Raw genomic sequence first — 24,007 nt, forward strand, 5'->3', positions numbered from 1 at the left:
TCCATTTCAAAAGGAGATTAAATAGCTAAAGATTAGAGAACAATGACAACTAGAAAACTCAGTTGAAGAGCAAAAATAGATACATAGCCAAAGAAAGAAGTTTGGATTTTCAATTCAATTTATGAAAAAGTTCTGTTTTTTAATAAAAAAATATTTTTGATCTTTAAAAGATTAATATAAAAATGAAAAAGAGTTAAAGTAAAGCAGTAAAAAAAAAGTATGCTTTTGCTTTTACATTTATTTTCCCTTTGTATAACATTTAATTTTTAAAGGTGCCACAAACTGGTGGTCCACAACTATACAGTATTCTTTAGTGTATATTTTAAGTGGTAATTAGATGTCACTTGGCTGAAAATATAGGATGAAAAATAGGAGATGCCAGGACTTAAGCATATAAAGCAAAATTCACATCCTTCAATTAATTTTCAAAGTTATAAAAACCTCCTGTAATTCCTAGATATTTGGGGCAATTTTCATGGCATGGTCTCTTAATAAATGTATTTAAGGGGTAGGAAGGATTTCACCATAATCTTATCTCTAAGGCGATTTCACCTAATAATAAAGTCCTGCAGACCTTTTCCCTAGTTGTTTCCTTTTGCTAAATTGTTTTCCCCGTAATATCCATTAGATAATTTCCTAGCTTTCTTTTTTTTTTTTTTAATATTTGTGTATTTTTAAGAGAGAGGGAGGGAGGGAGTGAGAGAGAGAGGTGGAGCATGAGCGGGGAAGGAGCAGGGAGAGAGGAAGATATAGACTCTGAAGCAGGCTCCAGGCTCCAAGCACAGAGCCTGACCTGGGGCTTGAACTCATGATCCACGAGATCATGATCTGAACTGAAGTTGGATGCTTAACCAACTGAGCCACCCAGGTGCCCCAATTTCCTCACTTCTTTAAGTGTGGTCACCAAAAGTGCATCATTCACTTTATAATAGCCAGTGACACTTTCCTAAGGCAGCAAATGTCTTAAGACATCAAAAAGGGCAACTCTAATAGATAAATTTTTAAAAATGTAATGGTTATATATTTACATGGTTCAATATTCAAAAGATACAAGAGAATATATAGTGAAATTTTCCTTTAGCCCTCTTCCACACTTCCCACACTCACTTGTTGATGCCAGCAAAGGCAGTGAGATCCGGGATATAACCTACACATTTGTAGTGGATCACTCCATAGGATGGGGCCCACAACTGGTTCCTCTGTGAATAAAAATATTGAGAGTTTACACTATTACAGGACACATGCTCCTGAGACATGTTACACAGTTTAACGGACCATGATATTTCATTTTCTATCTCATATGGATAATTACTTTAAAGAAATCCCAGAGCACCAGAATATGACATTCTGATGTAGAGTGAGTGTTACTTCTTTGGAGAGCAGTGATCAATTCTTTAATGCCTGAGGGGAACATCTCCTGGAGAAGAACATCTATGACCACTTGTATTTTGTTTAATAGTTGTATTAGTCAGATTATATAGAGAAACACTATATATTGGAATTGGCTCACATGATTGTGAAGGCTGAGAAGTCACATGATCTGCCATCTGCAAGCTGGAGACCCAGGAAGGCAGGGGGTGTATAGTTCAAAGGCCTGAGAGCCAGAGAGCTGATGGTGTAGATTCTTGTCTGAGTCTGAAAACTGAGAACCAGAAGTGCCGGAAGTAGGAGATCTATAGTCAGTTCAAACAATGAGGCAGAGACCACAGGAATCTAACCTTCCTTCACCCTTTTGTTCTAATCAGGTCCTCGAGTGATTGGGTGATACCTACCTGCATTAGGGAGATCCATTTGCTTTATTCAGTTCACCAACTCAGATGCTAATATTTTCTGGAAACAGCCTCACAGACACACCCAGAATAATATTTAACTAGCCATATGGGCATCCCCTGGTCCGGTCGAGGTGACATAAAATTAGCCATCACAATGGTCAATTTATTAAACTTACATATTTAATAAATGGAACTTTGAAAGAAATTTCTCATAAATATTTAAGTGTAAATAACACACAAATAATTAAATTTCCATTCAGTTTAAATGGGAAAATAGAAATTTATTGTGACTCATTTTTTTTGAATCCTTCAAATCCCCTAAAAAGGCAAAACTTACACAAAAACTTAGCAGATCTATTACTCTACTAACACTTAAAACTAGTCTACAGTTTCAATAACTTGGGCTTAATTAATTCCTTTATTGCTTCACACATGATATTAATGCCTTCCTAGCGATATGTCTATGCTAATTTTCATATATACTTAGAGCTGTAGTAATATTTATTTTGATAACTTCTTGCACTTGCAGTGATCTTACCAGATCACAAGTAATAGAATACCTTCTCAAACCAGGCAGGGATTTTTATTATCAACAGATGGAACAAAGGATTTAACTGCTTTCCCCAAGTGAACATTCTTTTAGTGGACACATTTTATATGTTATTTCAGTAATTCCAAGTCCTCATTACTGTGTGGATATTATTATTGGCATTATTTTGTCTCCTGGTGTCTTCCTCTAGACATAATGTATTTTTACATAATCACTTAACTAGCATTTCATAATTCACTGTCTTGTTATACTATATTGACCTAGTCCATTAGTATTATTATAAACAGATGTATTCCTTATTAGAATTTTATTATTATCAATGGTGCTATATAGGAGCTTCACCTTCTGGCCATAAGGGACTAACTGTAGGTGGTTAGCTCTCCTCATGAAGAACATTGATTTATTTTTTATTTTCCTGGAATAGTGGTGGTTTCCCTCTCTACCTGGGCTTGTCTGTAGCCACTGATACTGAATACCTGTTGAACTCCCTTTCCACCTGATTTTTATATTGGGTCACCTGTAATGCTCATTCCTTAATAATTTTGGTACAGATTCCATTTTTATTCCAGAACTTCTTGGGTTTCTCCAAGTTTCTTTTTTTTATTCTTTTCACTATGCACAGATGGAAGCAAGAACATGACTATTTTTTATAAACAGATATAGAGCAGCTATATAAAAATATAGGAAACTGAACACCTTTATATTTAGTAGTGCTAAAGAACAGAAATTCCACTGAGTAAATTTGAAGATCTAATTGGCTTTATTAAGCATTAGACACCATCCCATTTATCAAGTAAAGTGTAGCTCCAAGGAGATGTACAAAATGGAAGGTTTTTGAAAGAAGGATGGTGGGGCAAGGAAATTATTATCAGTAAAGGAAAAGAAAGAATTATTCCAGGCAAGGTCACCTTCCCCAGGGGGAAGGGAAGGGGGGGTCTTAGTAGGTAGATCACTACATCATCCTTTTCAGGAATGGAAAGGGCCCATGTGACAGATTACCTCCTTGGTGCTGAATAGAACATTCCTGACTGCCCAGCTAAGACTCCACTTCTGGGGGCAGGAGGTGGAAACTGCAGTTAGGTTAGGTGTTAAGCCCCTGTTTGGTGACTTGGTCTAAGTGGATCTGTTTTGGGCCTGTTTTTGTTTGTTTATTTATTTATTTTTAACAGTAGTAACTTTTCTGTATGTGTTAAAGTCATTGTAAATTTAAACATACTCTATTATATTCACCCTTTTTTTGCATGGCTAGTATTTTTTAAAAATATTTAGACAGACTAATTCTCTGTGGAATGGCATTAGGAGTTCACTAAATTTCACAGCAAACCTTGTTCAAATTAACATAGCAATTATTATTAGTGCTGTTGTTTAAATTTCCAATGATCACAATTTGACTGATAAAATCCCTTTGTGCAGGTTCTTTGTTTTTTTCACGACTGTTCACTTTTTGGTAAAAATTGGACATATTCTGATAATTCTCTTTCCTAAGACAAGGAATTCATTACCTTCCTCCAATACCCTTTGGCTCTTAGCTGAGGACAGTATTAGAATAAAAAATCTGGATGCTAGGATTGCATAAGAGCGTTGGTGGTGGGCAAAAATGTTCCTTCTGCATTTGACCCATTTTCCTTAGTGACAGAGGTAAAATACACGTGTATATATGTGTATGTGTGTATACATATGTACACACGTGTGCATATAAATGCACATATGTCTTTTTAAGGCATGAATTTACAGGTTTTATTTTTTCTAATTTAGACCTATGAAGTTCCATCAACAACTAAGACTTTCTTCTACATGAACAGAGATGATTTTTAAAAGTTTTCAATTAATTTTAGTTTAAAACATTGTTTAATGCTCATTTTTGAGAGACAGAGACAGAGACAGAGCATGAGCAGGGGAGGGGCAGAGAGAGAGGGAGGCACAGAATCGGAAGCAGGCTCCAGTCTCTGAGCTGCCAGCACAGAGCCCAATGTGGGGCTCAAACTCACAACCTTCGAGATCCTGACCTGAGCCAAAGTCAGATGCTTAATTGACTGAGTCACCCAGGTGCCCCAAACAGAGATGACATTTCGATGTTCCTATCCTGATAGATAACTGCATTACTAGAGAAGAAAATGCTTAGCTCATGATAATTTTATAGTATTTTACCCTATTTCTGCTAAATGATTAAGGCTGACCTTGCTCTTGCCAGCAGTTCTATTTTTGAAGCTGAGGACTTGATTTACAGGATACATTTTACCAGTGTTTTCATCCCATCACTGCGTGGTGCGTGGCTAGGCCACCCTTGCAGTCTCATGGAGATGCTTTGAAGGGCCCCACAGTAGCTTTCATGCTCTGCTCTTGCTGCCTTAAAATTCACAATCATTTTTGAACAAATCTCTGAATTTTCATTTGCATAGAACCCTGCAAATTATATAGACCCAGTCCTGCCTATAATGCATAAGCTGTTGGATTAGAATTTAAGGTCCTGGTCCCTTTACCCTTTTATTCATCCAAAGCAAAGGGAAAATTCTTAGCATGTGCCCTTCTAATGTATAACAAATCATATTAAATCCAAGAGACTCACCAATTCCCACATGCAATTCAAATTCTATACAAAATGTTGTATCACAGACAGAGGGAAATCAGCCTAAATATTTGACTGATTACTAAAAGTTCCTGGGAGACTTAGAAGTACAGATTCCTGAGATGCTCCCCAAACTGAATCCAAATATTTTGGAATGGAATCAAGAAATCTGTATTTTTATAAATCTCTTGGCTGTTTTTTTTTTTTTTTAATGGTCATGAGTGTCATGGGAAAAAGGCTACATTGCATTAGGCTGTCAAAATCTTTGATGTGAGAGGCTTGTGTTACAATACTCAGTTCCTATTGGCTATTAATCTGATATGATTTCTGTCTGTTTTCAGTCTACCAGCAGGGTACATACCAGGAGGGAACTAGCAGTTACTACTCACATCTGCTGTGAGTGTGAGACCTCTTAGCTCTTATAATCACATTCAGTTAACACTTCTAGGAAAACATTGGCAGAGTGAGTCCTTTCTCACTTCTAGTTTAATCCCCCTCCCCACATATGTCTATTTCCTGTGGTAGCTATTTGGATTTTTTCCATTATAGCTTATTCCTCTTTCTCTTCCCTGAATTTGATGTTAACTACAGCTGTTGCTTTCTTCTGCTCGGCTTTGCCAGTTTTGTGGGGAGAGAGAACAGAAGACGGGGGCAAAGCAGGAGCAGAAGTATCATCTACTTTAAGATGGCAAGGTACTGGGGCGACCCTGACATTGATGCTGCATAATCATTGACAAGAAGTGGATTATTTCCTCCTGCACGCTCTTACTTGAGTTGCATAGTCTAGGGCTTGTGAGCTTTTCAAGGACCCAGGACCTTAGACAAACAACCAAAAAAGGTAGTATTGACTCTAAAATGTACAAAACAAAGCTACAAAGTCAAAATTAGTAAGTGCTAACTAAATATATTTTACATTTACTTAATTATTACTATTAACAATCACAAAAATTCCATTACATTTGAAAACAATTTGTAGGGTATTCTTCGCTTTGTAAGAATTCCTGAATATACATAATTATTGCTGTAAATTATAGCCAAATATTAAATGCATTATCTGTCACCAAATAATTTCAAAAACAAAATTATCAAAGTCATTTCGATTTTTAAAGTTTATTTATATATTTTGAGAGAGAGAGCGAGGGAGTGGGGAAGGGACAGGGAGAGAGTGAGAGAGAGAATCCCAAGCAGGCTCCGCCCTATCAGCATGGAGCCCTACTTGGGGCTCAAACCCACGAACTGCAAGATCATGACCTGACCCAAAATCAAGAGTCAGACACTTAATGGACTGAACGGACTACCCAGGTGCCTCTTCATTTCATTTTTTTTTAATGAAAAAAAAAAATGTTTAGGGATACAGGGGTCAACTGAAAGAGCTCTAAGTGGCCAAAACTAAAACAGTTTGGCCTATAAAATAAATAGTATTAGATTATAAACTAAAGTATAAAATAAATAGCTGTGAGTCCATACTGACATAAATAAGCAACTGAATTAAAAATTTTTAATATATTTAATGTGAGATCTGGGTAATACTGTGAGGACACCATGAAACCTAAGAATGCCCAAAGTCCCCTAAGGTCTTAAGACACCCCCATTATGTATATGCCACCAACAGGTTCGCATCACTGCTTTAATAAATTTTGGAAAGTCAGACTGTAGTTGACCTAGTAAACATTACCACAACTTGCTATGTTGTAGCAATAATTTTATTATTACTATTATTTTATTTGAGAGAGAGGGAGAGTGGGGGAGAGTGACAGAGGGGGTGGGGAGAGAGAGAGAGAATCTCAAGCAGGCTCCATGCTCAGCGAAGAGCCCAATGTGGGGCTCAATCCCATGACACTGAAATCCGGATCTGAGTCAAAATCAAGAGTCAGATGCTCAACCGAGCCACCCAGGCACCCCATGATAATTTAAAATGTTTTGCTAAAGCAAAATGTAATACAGTATGCCTATATTAAAAATACTAAAGAGATAGCAGAACTAGTCAGCCCCTTACCCACCTGAGCAGTTCCAGGTGGCTCTGCAGAATTCTGATGCTCTGTGGAACTCAGTGTGTAATTTTTTTTATATAGTAAGAAAAGCTGACCCTCATAGAGTTGGAGAAAATAATTGGAATAAACCTGTCTGATACAGGGCATGTATCCAGATTGAATGAAGCACTCTTACAACTCAGAAAGAGGAAGATAAAAATCCCACTAAGAAATGGCAAAAAGCATAAAGAAACACTTTACTAGAGAAAATACACAGATAACAAGTCAACATGTGAAAAATTTCTCACCATTAATAGTCACTCAAGAAATGGAAATTAAAGTAATGAGTCCCTGACTACAATGGGTACAATAAAAGGACTCCCACCAACTGTTGGAGAGGCTGAGGAGCAGTTAGAACTCTCACTCATGCAGGAATGCAAAATGGTACAGCTACTTTTGAAAATAGTTTGGCAGTCTCTTATAGAGTTCAATGTCTATTTACTGTAAGACTCAATGCTTTCATTTCTAGATGTTCCCTGAAGGTAAATGAAAACATATGCCCTTATGAAGACCTGCATGCAGATGTCTATAGCAGTTGTATTCACCTCTGAATATTATTCATTTGCTTCCCTAGGAGAATATGAACTCAAAAGTGAACCATAATGTTCACACACTGTTGAAAATTCTTTTTTTTTTTTTTTTTTTTTTTGGTGAAGGCTAGTTTATCACATTTTTATTACATGGACGGTATTTTTGGTGTCATTTGTAAGAACTTAGCATCTACCTCCAGGTCATGAAAATTTTCTCTTACATTTTCTTCTCAAACTTTAGTAGTTTAATGTTTCACATTTAAATCTATGATCCATTTTGCATAAGGTGTGAGGTTTGGGTCAAGTCATATTTTTACATATGAAAGGCCAATTGTCCCAAACCATTTGGGTTTTTTTTGTTTTTTTTTTTTTTAATTTTTTTTTTTTTAATATATGAAATTTACTGTCAAATTGGTTTCCATACAACACCCAGTGCTCATCCCAAAAGGTGCCCTCCTCAATACCCATCACCCACCCTGCCCTCCCTCCCACCCCCCATCAACCCTCAGTTTGTTCTCAGTTTTTAACAGTCTCTTATGCTTTGGCTCTCTCCCACTCTAACCTCTTTGTAACGTTGCTACAAAAGGCCATATTTCATTTTTTCTCATTGCCACGTAGTATTCCATTGTGTATATAAACCACAATTTCTTTATCCATTCATCAGTTGATGGACATTTAGGCTCTTTCCATAATTTGGCTATTCAGTACTCCTGTATCCCTTGGATAAATTCCTAGCAGTGCTATTGCTGGGTCATAGGGTAGGTCTATTTTTAATTTTCTGAGGAACCTCCACACTGCTTTCCAGAGCGGCTGCACCAATTTGCATTCCCACCAACAGTGCAAGAGGGTTCCCGTTTCTCCACATCCTCTCCAGCATCTATAGTCTCCTGATTTCTTCATTTTGGCCACTCTGACTGGCGTGAGGTGGTATCTGAGTGTGGTTTTGATTTGTATTTCCCTGATAAGGAGCGACGTTGAACATCTTTTCATGTGCCTGTTGGCCATCCGGATGTCTTCTTTAGAGAAGTGTCTATTCATGTTTTCTGCCCATTTCTTCACTGGATTATTTGTTTTTCGGGTGTGGAGTTTGGTGAGGTCTTTATAGATTTTGGATACTAGCCCTTTGTCTGATGTGTCATTTGCAAATATCTTTTCCCATTCCGTTGGTTGCCTTTTAGTTTTGTTGGTTGTTTCCTTTGCTGTGCAGAAGCTTTTTATCTTCATAAGGTCCCAGTAATTCATTTTTGCTTTTTTTTTAAATATTCTTTTTTTTTAATTTTTTTTTTCAACGTTTTTTATTTATTTTTGGGACAGAGAGAGACAGAGCATGAATGGGGGAGGGGCAGAGAGAGAAGGAGACACAGAATCGGAAACAGGCTCCGAGCCATCAGCCCAGAGCCTGACGCGGGGCTCGAACTCACGGACGGCGAGATCGTGACCTGGCTGAAGTCGGACGCTTAACCGACTGCGCCACCCAGGCGCCCCTCATTTTTGCTTTTAATTCCCTTGCCTTTGGGGATGTGTCGAGTAAGAGATTGCTATGGCTGAGGTCAGAGAGGTCTTTTCTTGCTTTCTCCTTTAGGGTTTTGATGGTTTCCTGTCTCACATTCAGGTCCTTTATCCATTTTGAGTTTATTTTTGTGAATGGTGTGAGAAAGTGGTCTAGTTTCAACCTTCTGCATGTTGCTGTCCAGTTCTCCCAGCACCATTTGTTAAAGAGACTGTCTTTTTTCCATTGGATGTTCTTTCCTGCTTTGTCAAAGATGAGTTGGCCATACGTTTGTGGGTCTAGTTCTGGGGTTTCTATTCTATTCCATTGGTCTTTGTGTCTGTTTTTATGCCAATACCATGCTGTCTTGATGATTACAGCTTTGTAGTAGAGGCTAAAGTCTGGGATTGTGATGCCTCCTGCTTTGGTCTTCTTCTTCAAAATGACTTTGGCTATTCGGGGCCTTTTGTGGTTCCATATGAATTTTAGGATTGCTTGTTCTAGTTTCGAGAAGAATGCTGGTGCAATTTTGATTGGGATTGCATTGAATGTGTAGATAGCTTTGGGTAGTATTGACATTTTGACAATATTTATTCTTCCAATCCATGAGCAGGGAATGTCTTTCCATTTCTTTATATATTCTTCAATTACCTGCATAAGCTTTCTATAGTTTTCAGCATACAGATCTTTTACATCTTTGGTTAGATTTATTCCTAGGTATTTTATGCTTCTTGGTGCAATTGTGAATGGGATCAGTTTCTTTATTTGTCTTTCTGTTGCTTCATTGTTAGTGTATAAGAATGCAACTGATTTCTGTACATTGATTTTGTATCCTGCGACTTTGCTGAATTCATGTATCAGTTCTAGCAGACTTTTGGTGGAGTCTGTCGGATTTTCCATGTATAATATCATGTCATCTGCAAAAAGCGAAAGCTTGACTTCATCTTTGCCAATTTTGATGCCTTTGATTTCCTTTTGTTGTCTGATTGTTGATGCTAGAACTTCCAGCAGTATATTAAACAGCAGCGGTGAGAGTGGGCATCCCTGTCGTGTTCCTGATCTCAGGGAAAAAGCTCTCAGTTTTTCCCCGTTGAGGATGATGTTAGCTGTGGGCTTTTCATAAATGCCTTTTATGATCTTTAAGTATGTTCCTTCTATCCCAACTTTCTCAAGGGTTTTTATTAAGAAAGGGTGCTGGATTTTGTCAAAGGCCTTTTCTGCATCGATTGACAGGATCATATGGTTCTTCTCTTTTTTTTTGTTAATGTGATGTATCACGTTGATCGATTTGCGAATGTTGAACCAGCCCTGCATCCCAGGAATGAATCCCACTTGATCATGGTGAATAATTCTTTTTATATGCTGTTGAATTGGATTTGCTAGTATCTTATTGAGAATTTTTGCATCCATATTCATCAGAGATATTGGCCTGTAGTTCTCTTTTTTTACTGGGTCTCTGTCTGGTTTAGGAATCAAAGTAATACTGGCTTCATAGAATGAGTCTGGAAGTTTTCCTTCCCTTTCTATTTCTTGGAATAGCTTGAGGAGGATAGGTATTATCTCTGCTTTAAACGTCTGGTAGAACTCCCCTGGGAAGCCATCTGGTCCTGGACTCTTATTTGTTGGGAGATTTTTGATAACCAATTCAATTTCTTCGCTGGTTATGGGTCTGTTCAAGCTTTCTATTTCCTCCTGATTGAGTTTTGGAAGAGTGTGGGTGTTTAGAAATTTGTCCATTTCTTCCAGGTTGTCCAATTTGTTGGCATATAATTTTTCATAGTATTCCCTGATAATTGTTTGTATCTCTGAGGGATTGGTTGTAATAATTCCATTTTCATTCGTGATTTTATCTGTTTGGGTCATCTCCCTTTTCTTTTTGAGAAGCCTGGCTAGAGGTTTGTCAATTTTGTTTATTTTTTCAAAAAACCAGCTCTTGGTTTCGTTGATCTGCTCTCCAGTTTTTTTTAGATTCTATATTGTTTATTTCTGCTCTGATCTTTATGATTTCTCTTCTTCTGCTGGGTTTAGGCTGCCTTTGCTGTTCTGCTTCTATTTCCTTTAGGTGTGCTGTTAGATTTGGTATTTGGGATTTTTCTTGTTTCTTGAGTAGGCCTGAATTGCAATGTATTTTCCTCTCAGGACTGCCTTCGCTGCGTCCCAAAGCGTTTGGATTGTTGTATTTTCATTTTCGTTTGTTTCCATATATTTTTTAATTTCTTCTCGAATTGCCTGGTTGACCCACTCATTCGTTAGTAGGGTGTTCTTTAACCTCCATGCTTTTGGAGGTTTTCCAGACTTTTTCCTGTGGTTGATTTCAAGCTTCATAGCATTGTGGTCTGAAAGTATGCATGGTATAATTTCAATTCTTGTAAACTTATGAAGGGCTGTTTTGTGACCCAGTATATGATCTATCTTGGAGAATGTTCCATGTGCACTCGAGAAGAAAGTATATTCTGTTGCTTTGGGATGCAGAGTTCTAAATACATCTGTCAAGTCCATCTGATCCAATGTATCATTCAGGGCCCTTGTTTCCTTATTGACTGTGTGTCTAGATGATCTATCCATTTCTGTAAGTGGGGTGTTAAAGTCCCCTGCAATGACCACATTCTTATCAATAAGGTTGCTTATGTTTATGAGTAATTGTTTTATATATCTGGGGGCTCCGGTATTCGGCGCATAGACATTTATAATTGTTAGCTCTTCCTGATGGATAGACCCTGTAATTATTATATAATGCCCTTCTTCATCTCTTGTTACAGCCTTTAATTTAAAGTCTAGTTTGTCTGATAGAAGTATGGCTACTCCAGCTTTCTTTTGGCTTCCAGTAGCATGATAAATAGTTCTCCATCCCCTCACTCTCAATCTAAAGGTGTCCTCAGATCTAAAATGAGTCTCTTGTAGACAGCAAATAGATGGGTCTTGTTTTTTTATCCATTATGATACCCTATGTCTTTTGGTTGGCGCATTTAATCCATTTACATTCAGTGTTATTATAGAAAGATATGGGTTTACAGTCATTGTGATGTCTGTATGTTTTATGCTTGTAGTGATGTCTCTGGTACTTTGTCTCACAGGATCCCCCTTAGGATCTCTTGTAGGGCTGGTTTCGTGGTGACAAATTCCTTCAGTTTTTGTTTGTTTGGGAAGACCTTTATCTCTCCTTCTATTCTAAATGACAGACTTGCTGGATAAAGGATTCTCGGCTGCATATTTTTCCTGTTTAGCACACTGAAGATATTGTGCCAAGCCTTTCTGGCCTGCCAAGTTTCAAAGGAGAGATCAGTCACGAGTCTTATAGCTCTCCCTTTATATGTGAGGGCACGTTTATCCCTTGCTGCTTTCAGAATTTTCTCTTTATCCTTGTATTTTGCCAGTTTCACTATGATATGTCGTGCAGAAGATCGATTCAAGTTACGTCTGAAGGGAGTTCTCTGTGCCTCTTGGATTTCAATGCCTTTTTCCTTCCCCAGTTCAGGGAAGTTATCTGCTATAATTTCTTCAAGTACCCCTTCAGCACCTTTCCCTCTCTCTTCCTCCTCTGGGATACCGATTATGCGTATATTATTTCTTTTTAGTGTATCACTTAGTTCTCTAATTTTCCCCTCATACTCCTGGATTTTTTTATCTCTCTTTCTTTCAGCTTCCTCTTTCTCCATAACTTTATCTTCTAGTTCACCTATTCTCTCCTCTGCCTCTTCAATCCGAGCCGTCGTGGTTTCCATTTTGTTTTGCATTTCGTTTAAAGCGTTTTTCAGCTCCTCATGACTGTTCCTTAGTCCCTTGTTCTCTGTGGCAAGAGATTCTCTGCTGTCCTGTATACTGTTTTCAAGCCCAGCGATTAATTTTATGACTATTATTCTAAATTCACTTTCTGTTATATTATTTAAATCCTTTTTGATCAGTTCATTAGCTGTTGTTATTTCCTGGAGATTCTTCTGAGGGGAATTCTTCCTTTTGGTCATTTTGGATAGTCCCTGGAGTGGTGAGGACCTGCAGGGCACTTCCCCCGTGCTGTGGTGTATAACTGGAGTTGGTGGGCGGGGCCGCAGTCAGACCTGATGTCTGCCCCCAGCCCACCGCTGGGGCCACAGTCAGACTGGTGTGTGCCTTCTCTTCCCCTCTCCTAGGGGCGGGATTCACTGTGGGGTGGCGTGGCCCGTCTGGGCTACTTGCACACTGCCAGGCTTGTGGTGCTGGGGATCTGGCGAATTAGCTGGGGTGGGTAGGCAAGGTGCACGGGGGCAGGAGGGGCAGGCTTAGCTCGCTTCTCCTTAGGTGATCCACTTCAGGAGGGGCCCTGTGGCATCGGGAGGGAGTCAGATCCCCTGCCGGAGGTTTGGCTCCGCAGAAGCACAGAGTTGGGTGTTTGCGCGGAACGAGCAAGTTCCCTGGCAGGAACTGGTTCTCTTTGGGATTTTGGCTGGGGGATGGGCGGGGAGATGGCGCTGGCGAGCGCCTTTGTTCCCCGCCAAGCTGAGCTCTGCCTTCCAGGGGCTCAGCAGCTCTCCCTCCCTCTGTCCTCCAGCCTTCCCGCTTTCCGAGCAGAGCTGTTAACTTATGACCTCCCAGACGCTAAGTCGCGCTTGCTGTCGGAACACAGTCTGTCCGGCCCCTCCGCTTTTGCCAGCCAGACTCGGGGGCTCTGCTTGACCGGCGAGCCGCCCCTCCACCCCGGCTCCCTCCCGCCAGTCCGTGGAGCGCGCACCGCCTCGCCGCCCTTCCTACCCTCTTCCTTGGACCTCTCTTCTGCGCTTGGCTCCGGAGACTCCATTCTGCTAATCCTCTGGCGGTTTTCTGGGTTTTTTAGGCAGGTGTAGGTGGAATCTAAGTGATCAGCAGGACGCGCGGTGAGCCCAGCGTCCTCCTACGCCGCCATCTTCCCCTGTTGAAAATTCAAAAATCGGAATTTGCTACAGAATATGGCGTATTCTAGGTGGCTCAGTTGGTGAAGCATCCAACTCTTGGTTTCAGTCAGATCATGATCTCGTGGTTTTGTGGGTTCGAGTCCCACATTGGGCTCTGTGCTGGCAACGTGGAGCCTGCTTGGGATTCTCTCTGTCTCCCTTTCTCTGCCCCTCCCTGACTTGTGCTGGCGCTCTTGCTCTCTCTCTCTATCTCTCAAAATAAATAAATTAATTCAAAAAAATAAATAAATAAAATAAAAGTTAAATACTTCTTCCAGAACCAAAGTATCATTGAATGACATTGTAACAGAAATATCAGGCTTTTAAACATGACAAACTCATTATTTAATGTTTTCAGTAAGAAATATGGTGCTAGCAGACTCAAAGCATGCTTGCTTGAAAACAGAGAGATGCTGGAACATGTTAATACTATTCTTTCAAATTACGCTAATTTTAACCTCTATAATTTTAACAATTACATAGAATTCATATTTTAAAAATTCTTATTGCTAGTTTTAGATTCTCACACTTAATGGATATCACAAAGTGGGTTGACATGTGAAGTGATCATGTATTTTTACCTATCACATCTCAGAATATTTTCTTTATGCTTCAGACACCAAAGAAAGGGGGCAATTTTCTAACAGGAAATTTAAAAATCTTCACATGGTAGAGATTATCCATGAGCATCTTCTCGGGCTGAAATCGTTAAGTCATATATGAAACACTCTTATTTTTTTTGCTTTCTATGCCTTCTGCTGGAACTAGAAATGTTTTCATAGTTCCTTTGAGACAGATTCTTAAAATTCTCTACATTTCTTTTAATTGAACTAGTGACATCACTTAATTGTAAAAGTTGTCTGTTTTTCCTCTAGGAATCTTAATTTATTCACTGTATACTTAGTCATTTTGCAGCCCAGTGATAATTATGCCTTCCTTGTCCTTGCTGTGTACTCTGCTTCTCCTGGTTAACCTTATTCTGATTAATGTTTCTTATTTTCTACCTAAAAAGTTACCTTCACTAGCTTTAAGGCTTGAAAGAACAGTGACAGTGTGCTGTTTTACTGCCATACCAGATATCTTGGGCAAAATTATAAAATGAAGGAAGTGATTTTAAAATCCCTTTTAGTGTGGCTCATCCTTTTTCTTCCTCTCTTCCTATCTTGGTGCCTTTTGTGTGGTATCTTTTCTACCCCTAGCTTCTAGACACAAATGCCAGCTTCTTTGTATAAATTAATATGTTTTCAGGGCGCCTGGGTGGCTCACATTGTTTAAGTGTCGAACTCTTGATCTCAGCTCAGGTCTTGATCTCAGGGTTGTGAGTTCAAGCCCTGTGCTAGGCTTCATGCTGGGCATAAAGCCTACTTAAAAAAATAAAAATTTGGGGTACCTGGGTGGCTCAGTCGGTTGAGCGTCCGACTTTGGCTCAGGTCATGATCTTGAGGTTCATGAGGAGCAGCCCTGCAGCGGGCTTTGTGCTGACAGCTCAGAGCCTGGAGCCTGCTTCAGATTCTGTGTCCCCTCCTCTCTCTCCACCCCACCCCTGCTTGTACTCTGTCTCTCTCCGTCTTTCAAAAAAATGAATAAACATAAAAAAAATTTTAAGATAAATAAAAAATAAAAATTAATGTGTTTGCTTGCCACCAAGAGAGAAACTCTACATTTGAGAGGACCTCAATCAAACAACCAGTTGTAGGATTTGAACATCTCTGGCACCTTGATAGGGAGCACACTGGAGAAGGAAGAAGTAAAGGAGGTGGTAAAAGGTAAAAGGATATTTGGTTTTCTTGCCCCAATTGAAATTCAGCCATTATTAGCTACATCATCAGTGCATTACACTGAGCTTAAATCTCTTTAGACTTGTCAGAAAATGGATTGAAGTCATCACTATAATGAAAATGTGGTTAGAACACACCGTTTAAATATTTAATGTAAAAGCCCACAATTGAAATAATGTAAAAAGTAAAATCCTTGCTCAAAGTTGATGAGAGTGTACCATTATCCTGATTGGTTTTTTACACATTTGTTTTCACTTTTCAAAAGAAACTTGAACTCACTGATTCTCTCTCTCCCACCTTCATGGCTTACCTTGTCTTCTACATTTACTACAAGTTTCCGTTAGGAGGGTATGGCATATGTCCTCTCCCAAATGCCTGTTCGAAACCATGTTGCTTTACTCATTTTCAAAGTGATCCTCCACAAAAGGAAGGAAGGAAGGAAGGAAGGAAGGAAGGAAGGAAGGAAGGAAGGAAGGAGAAAAGAAAAGAAAGAAAGAAAGAAAGAAAGAAAGAAAGAAAGAAAGAAAGAAAGAAAGAAAGAAAGAGGCACAAATAAACTATTTTTGTCTAGCAAGAGAAAGCAAGTATACTGGTTAATTAAGAGTATGAGCTGTGAAGTCAGACCTGAATTTAAGTGCTGACACCACTCATTCCTTCTTAATTACTTAACCTTACTGAGCCTCAGCTCTCTTATCCATGTAAAACAGTTAGTAATACTTTCTTCCCAAAGGCTTGTAAACGGTGCTGTAACAGTTCTCCAAGTGTCAAGACGCTTCCAAATCATTAGGAAAATCTCCAACATCTACCTAAGAACCTAAAGTTTTGCTAGACAGAATGTTTTTGGTGACAAAATACACCCTGAGTCATTTAAAGTTTTCTTCAGATCTCTCTTCATTATTTCAACACAGCAGTATAAGCTTATTGCAGGCAGGGAATCTGGTTCAGCCAGTGTCTAGTTGTATCATAATCACCAGATTCATTCTTATCTTTCTGACTTCTCTCTTTTCTGTCAGTGATTCTGGAGGTCACAGAGAGGTAAGGTGCACAGATGGGGAGTGAGAGGTATGACAGGCGAGGAGGTTGGGTGAAAAGGTAGCTTAAACAAGATTGGCCATTTGCCTAAATTATTTTAAATGTGGAAGCTAGATGATGGGTTCATAGAGTTCACTGTACTACTTTTCCTTCTTTTGTGTGGATTTGAAGCTTTCCATTACATGTAATATATACATATGTATACATGCATACACATACATATGAATACCTATGTGTGTATGTGTGTGTTTATATATGTACAGCAAAGATAGAAATGGACTGTCCTTACATGTCAGTAAAGGCAGGGGGGAAATAGAAAAACTTGGGCGATAACCATTAGTAAACATGAATTTTTTGTCCTTGCCCAAGTTTGGCATTGATGAAGGAAGTCAGAAGAGTAAGGAAGATGGAAGACAAAGTCCGTTGTTACTGATATTGATCAGTTTGCAGATGTGGTTTTGGGTCTCCTAGGCAAGTACACTTGCTAATACTGCACTCATATCTTGGAAGGCTTGCTTCTGGCCACAAGTACACCTGGATATCCACATCTTTTCCTTGTGGGAGCTTTTCCCTCTAAAACATTGGACTTGGAGCAAAGTAAAATGTGTGGGTTTCTGTAAGTAACTGGATCATAAAATAAGAAAGGGAAGGAAAAGATCATAGACATCCATGCCCAATCCCTCTTTCCAGGCTCACCAGTGTCCCTGGAAAAGTGAGTGAGATGATGGCAGGGAAGAAGTAAGGAATGTCCCACATGGAAGTGAATAGTATGAATGGAATATAAGAGTGCTTCCTTAAACGACCAATGGAAGCTTTTACTTGGGAAGTCAATCGCTATTGACTAATACACTTTTGCAGTTCTACCCAGGAGTTTTGTTATAGATTAGACTCATTTATTATGCCTCTTTCTGAAGACTCTTCTGTTGACCTCCTCAAAAGTACCCTGAGTCTTGAAGTTTTGTGCTTAACATCATGATGGTAGAATATGGAAAAACTATGACCTAAAATGAGAAAGTGCTCCAGAAGTATCTTTTTCGGCTTGTTTAGAAGCTGGGTTTAATTATTGGTTCAGGCTGATTCATTTGATGCTTCAGAGAAGGACAGTTCTTCTATATTGATTGTGGTTCTTGGGAGAGTGTTTAAAATTCCAGTAGATATTTCTGGCCTGGGAACTTTCTCATCTATCATTATTTTAGCATATATTTTCAAAGTGATTGGTCTTTTTGATATTTGCCTTTTAAATATTCCCCCAAATATTCAGCAGGTGAGGTTAAGAATTGAGGAATACACTTTCTTTTTTCCACAGTCATGCTTGGCCATTATATGACTATTTCATCCTATGATATCTCATTGACTTTTAGTACCCACTATTGTCACATCAAGAAATATTACCTTCCTTCAAACTCTTACAGGACTATATTTGTACCTCTTTTGTAATGTTTATTCCATAGCTTGTCTTGTGTCTACTGGGGACGGTTCTTGCCAATCCTGCAAAAAGGTAAGTTCCTAAAGAGCCTGAAATGTAGCTATGTCAGTTCCTTATTATCACACTGCCTGGCACAAAGTATTCAATAAATGTTTTCTAAATGCACACATAATCACATGGCAATAAACAAGTAGAATTTCCTGTTTTATTTTTTAACATTCCAGATTGTTTGGTGTGCTTTTCTCTTGCTATTATTTTTTTCTACACACCTCTTTCTGTGACCAAATGTCCTCTGCCTTTGCATATTTTTTTTCTGATACACTGTTTATCAATGAGTATGTGATTCTGTTCCATCTATTTGTATATCCCTTAATCTCCAGATTTTCTAGGCTTAAAATATAGCAACCAAAAGACAAGAACATTGGGCAGAGAAAATAGACTGAATCAAAATATGTTTTGTATTTTTTAAACACTCACTTCATCAAAAAGAATATATGCAAGATATTTTTTTAAATCAAATACTATAGATGGGTGTATAGTACAAAGACAAAAATAATTCAAATCTTACCAGCCCCATTACAGCTGTCTCCTCTTGCAATCAATATTGATGGCTTTTAGACCTTTTTTTATAAACACCATTGCATTTCTATATAGGAGATTTACACCATGATTCATGAGTCTTCATATGATTGGGGAAATATTATCCCACTTGGGCTGATACTCGTATCATCTCTTTTTTTTCACACATACATATATTTTCCATTGATTACCACTGGAACATTAAATAATATGCTTTAACCTTTTAGTTCATCACCTATAAATAATTTATCTTAATAGTTTTAAAATTAAGTGCCTGCTATGGACTGATTGTGTCCATACCCAAATACCCAAATCCATATGTTAAAACCTAATCCCCAATGTGATGGTGTGGGGAATTTTGGGAGGTGATTAGGGCATGAAAGAAGGGCCTTCATGAATGGGATACATGTTTTGCAAAAGATGCCCCAGAGAACTCCTTCACATCTACTGCCAGGTGAGGATACAGCAAGAGATGGCTGTCTATAGACCAAGAAGCAGGTCTTTACCAGACACAGAATCTTCCAGTACCTTGATCTTAGATTTCCCAGCCTCCAGAACTGTGAGAAAGACATCTGTTTTTGTTTTTTTAATAAACTACTTAGTCTATGGTATTCTGTTATAGCAGCCTGAATGGACTAAAATAGCCTGCACTGCACCATCATCTGTGCACTTTTGTGCAGTGCCCAAATTGTACAACTATACACTGAACCCTGACTTACCCCTCTTTTCTGTTCGTTTTCATTTCCCACTATTATCAAATGTAGTTTACTTTCAACCTTTACATTCTATTTTGTAACACAATTACATGCACTTTGTATATAGGTTGAATGCTATGCCCGTATATTATTCATTGCAGAAAAAAGAAGTTATGATTATACTTCCTTTCTTTTGTTTTTCTGAAATTGCCAGTTTTTACTTTTTATTCTTGTTCTCTCCCTCTCTCCTTCTCCCTCTCTTTTCCTCCTCCTCCCCTTCTTCTTCTTCTTCTTCTTCTTCTTCTTCTTCTTCTCCTTCTTTTTCTTCTTCTTCTTCTTCCTCTTCTTCCTTTTCTCTCTCTCTTTTTCTCCCTACTCCTCATTTCAAACATTCCTTTCTTTACTTGAACCTAAATTATTTAATCTTGGCATCTTCTGCATGGAGGGGTTTTCTAATTATTTTCTTAGGTTGAAGCCATTATTTCCCAGAGCCCATGTCTTTTTTTTTTTTTTTTTTAACTTCGATCTTGTTTTACCAGGTTGGAGCATCACCTCAAGTAACTGCCTAGAGGAGAGATAAAGCCTTGCATATCTAAGTTATCTTCTCTTTGCCTTCAAATTTCATCAGTAATTTGGCTTAGAACAGAATTCTAGACTGAACACCATTCCTCTCAGAATTTTAAGTCTTGACACCACTGACTTCTAACATCCAGTATGGCAGATGAGATGTTTGTTTTCAGTCAGATCCTGTCTGTTTTTTTTTTCCTGCCTTATTCCATAATCATACCTCCACCACCAGTATAAATGTTGGTACATTCTCTTTCTCCTTATTCCTTTAAAATTTCACAACGGTTGCCTAAGTATTGTTCTTTTCAAAATCAGCTCATCATATTCTAGTATTTTCCATATGAAATCTTTTGTGTTCTTTCAGCTTGGAAACTTACCTTTTAAAGTATATTTGATGATTTCTTCACCTCCATTTCTACTCTTTCTAAAACTAATTAAATTGCTTGGTTGCAGGTCTTATTTTATCTTTAGCTTCAAAACTTCAGTCTCTTGTGTTTTAGATACCGTAATAGGTTATAGATAGATTTAGATCTCACCTGCCCAACTTATTATCTGTGTGATGCATAGGAATTTCTTAATCTTTCTTGCTTTCCTCACCTATAAGATGGACTCATGGTAGTGTCTACCAATAAGGTTGTTCTGAGGAGTAAATAATTCATTAGCCTAGTACCCGTTACACAGAGTAAGAACTTTTAAAATGTTAGGTGTTCTTTTTGGAAATAGCATAGCAGGTAAGTTCATAGACTCTAGAGCTAAAGTGAGTGGGTTTTAATCCTGACTCATTAGTTAACTGACCTTGCTTGGGCAAGTTGCCTAATCTCTCCATACTTCAGCTATAAAAAAGAACATTATACCATTACATACATGATAGGCTTGTATTGATTAAAATGCTTATAATACTTCTCAGTTACTTGGAAAATATTAGCTATTTGGAAAAGTTCCTTGACTTAGTCTTTCAAACTGAGAATAACTTTTATATTTTGTCAATTGTGTTTTTAACTTCCATGACCACTTTCATGTTCTCTCATAGTTTCTTTTTCATAGCATCCTGTATGATTTGTGGATACACTATTGTCTCAAATTTTTCTGAAGCTACTAATTTGACATTTTGTTCCTAGAATAATATTAATTTTTTTCTACACGATCTTCAAAATATGTTTATGTTCTTCTTTTGTTTCCATTTAGAAGTCTTTCCTAAAATGCGTGAAGAGTGTCAGTCAGTTACAGCTGACCCTTGAACAACAAGGATTTGAACTATGCAGGTCCATTTATACATGAATACTTTTTGATAAATGCAGCACAGTACTGTAAATGTATCTTCCCTTCCTTATAATTTTCCAAATCACATTTTCTGTTCTCTACATTATTTTGTTGTAAGAACACAGTGTACATTACAAATAACAGGCAAAATATGTGTTAATCGACTGTTTATGTAAGTAAGTAAGGCTTCTGATCAATAGTTTTGGAGAGTCAGATGTCATATATGCATTTCTGACTTTGTGGGGCATCAGTGCCCTAAGCCCTGTGTGGTCCAAGAGTCAACTGTATTTTCTGTTTCAGAACAAGGTCATAGAAGGTCTCACTTGGGCATCTGTGAACTGGAAGTGGTACAATTAATGGTTCCTATTGCTTTAGGGGGAGAAGGTAAGAAACTGATCATTCTCTTGGATGGCTCCCAAATTCCAGGAATCAGTGAGTTTTGCTTTGGTGTGACAGTATTCACACTGGCTTCCCTGGTTGTCCTGGACAGTTTTTGTTCAGTTTCTTTGGGGGAAGAACCCTTATGTTTCAGGAATACACCTTCAGGGATAACTGCCGGTCTTCTGGCTGCCAGGTCTGATAGGGTAGGAAAATCAAGTCTTCTGTATTAAGACTTTCTATTAATTTCCCATTTTATACTCTCTCCATTTGGCCTTGAGTGTGAAGGCTTGCCAAGACTCCACGGGGCAGCTGTTTGCTTCTATGGTGGCAGCACATACAGCAAGAATTCTGGGCCATGGCCTCCTCCCACTTTGCCCACACTGTAAACATCATCTTTATCCTTCTGCCTTCCAGAAGCTTATTGAAATTTCTTTTCTACTGATAGCCTCTCTCCCATTCTGTCTGTTGTTATGGGAAAATACATGTTTTTATTCTTTCCTACTGAATTCATGTGGATTTGTGAGGGGAAAGAGATAAATACAGATGTCCAGTCAGCCATCTTAAATGACCACTGTTGGAGATGTATTATTTTTTTTTACCTTTTAAAGGTAAAAATTTTTCTCTTATTTACCTTAACCTCATTTTCACGCATTTTGGTTTTAATGACTTGGTCCCACATCATTGTCAAATATAAAGTGTGATTTGTGAAGGGGACTATTTAACTATATAGGCATTTGTCTTGAGTTTATAAATACTGAGGACTATAGTTGCCCCTTTGTCTCTTGATACCTGTAGCTCATGCCTTCTGTGTGTTAGGAGGCTCTCCTTTGTTGGGTTGTACAACTTATTCCATCTCCTTTTGATTATAATAGCATTCCCAACAGGATATAATTTGGGGGATGTTGGTAATATGCATATTTTTATTATTAGCTGACATTATTCTTCCTTTCCCTTCCTGAAAGCCCTATATAGTCTCTTACCCTGAGGATGTGGGCTAGCTAACAAGGAACTTTCTAGAAGCACCACACAAGAAACAGAGCTAGCTCTGAGAAACTCATTTGTTTTTTTAAATCCTTATTGGAAAAAGATGTTTTAGACATTCTTTATGTGTGATACCTGAGAGATAGAGTGGAGAGCAGGATAGACATGGTTCCTTTCATCCTATACCTTAGTTCTATAGGATTCTCATTAGTCCAACCCAATCTAGTTCTTATCAGCTTTTCTGACTTTAGCACCTATCTGCAGTGTGCACTTCCAATCCTACTTAATATTCTGAGCAGAAATAGGAGTCAGTAAGAGCCACAGAGGAGAAATCTTGGATGCACTTTGCTGCGCTCCACAAAAGCAGTGTTACACTCTCTATTCTGTTTTCTTAGGGGCTCTCTCAGTGTATGTGTGTGGGGGTAGGGGGTGTTGACAGAAGGTAAGACTATTGTGTAACCATATGTACTTAAAAGGTTTTTTTTATACCTACTTAGCATTTTAAATTGGACATGAGAGGAAGGTAGAATTACATTTCCTGAACAATTGTGCATTAACCAGATCTCTTATTTTCATCAGGGAACCACTTAAGGTACTAACTCAGTAACACATACAAGTAAAGTCAAGAAGTACCAACATCATTGTTTCTCTATTACAGATCCCACTTACCTTTTAGTCACTTCAAAATTCCCTAACTACTGCAAAAAGAAGGCAGCCTTAGAATTGTCACATTTTAGATTCTGGGCATAGAACTCTTTAGATGACATAGCAGTTGTCCCTTCCCCCCCTCCTCCCCTCCTAATGAGGCTGATAGCCAATAGAGGCCCTCCAAGTCTGGAACTCAAACAATAGAATTGGAATGCTAAACAGCCCTTAGCAGCATCACCAGCCTAGGGGGGGTGGGGGTGATTAATCATTCTGAAAGAGTATATCTGCCCATCATGTCCACAACTGGCATATTAAATGCCTGCAGTCTGTTACACAGCCTGTGTAGGTTTCTCTTCTGAAGAGTACTATCTAAAATCAACAGTCCTTTCTGGGTTCATCTGTTCACTTTTTATTCTTTTCCAAAACTTTTCTCTTAATATTATTCTGCTTTGAAACAAACTCTCAGTGCTCAGCATCTTTAGTGAGGAAGTTCACAAACTGGCAAAGATGATCCTACTTTCTTATTCAGAAGAGGTTCTACAGAAGATGCTTCCTTCTATCCCTTGCATAGTAATGCCAAGCATTTGATTTCTCTGAAACAGATGAGTGACTGGGTTGAAAAACCTGGGTTATACCTGTACATTTTATCTTGCCACTGTCTCAGTGCTCAGAGGTTTAGTTACAGCATAGTCTAGAACAGAACTTAATGGTCTGCCTTGTTCTCCACACAGGCTCTAATAACAGAAAAAGACAAGTTTGCATACACTTGATCCTTTTATGGTTGGGAGTCAAACAACCTACTGAACAGGCCACTTGTGG

The 24,007-nt window shown here is 38.4% G+C and overlaps 1 long non-coding RNA gene across 1 annotated transcript in view; it reads right to left on the reverse strand.

Moving 5' to 3' along the window:
* The window catches only part of LOC122238762, a 45,697-nt gene extending 22,429 nt beyond the window's left edge, over window positions 1-23,268 (reverse strand). The window contains exons 1-2 of the long non-coding RNA XR_006217898.1: window positions 23,210-23,268; window positions 1,108-1,199 (exon numbers count right to left, since the gene is read on the reverse strand). This is a non-coding gene — a long non-coding RNA (uncharacterized LOC122238762). The remainder of the gene's footprint in view (window positions 1-1,107; window positions 1,200-23,209) is intronic.
* Window positions 23,269-24,007: the final 739 nt, after the last annotated feature.

Source organism: Panthera tigris, chromosome A1 (genome assembly GCF_018350195.1).
Source record: "Panthera tigris isolate Pti1 chromosome A1, P.tigris_Pti1_mat1.1, whole genome shotgun sequence".
Classification (NCBI taxonomy): Eukaryota; Metazoa; Chordata; class Mammalia; order Carnivora; family Felidae; genus Panthera; species Panthera tigris.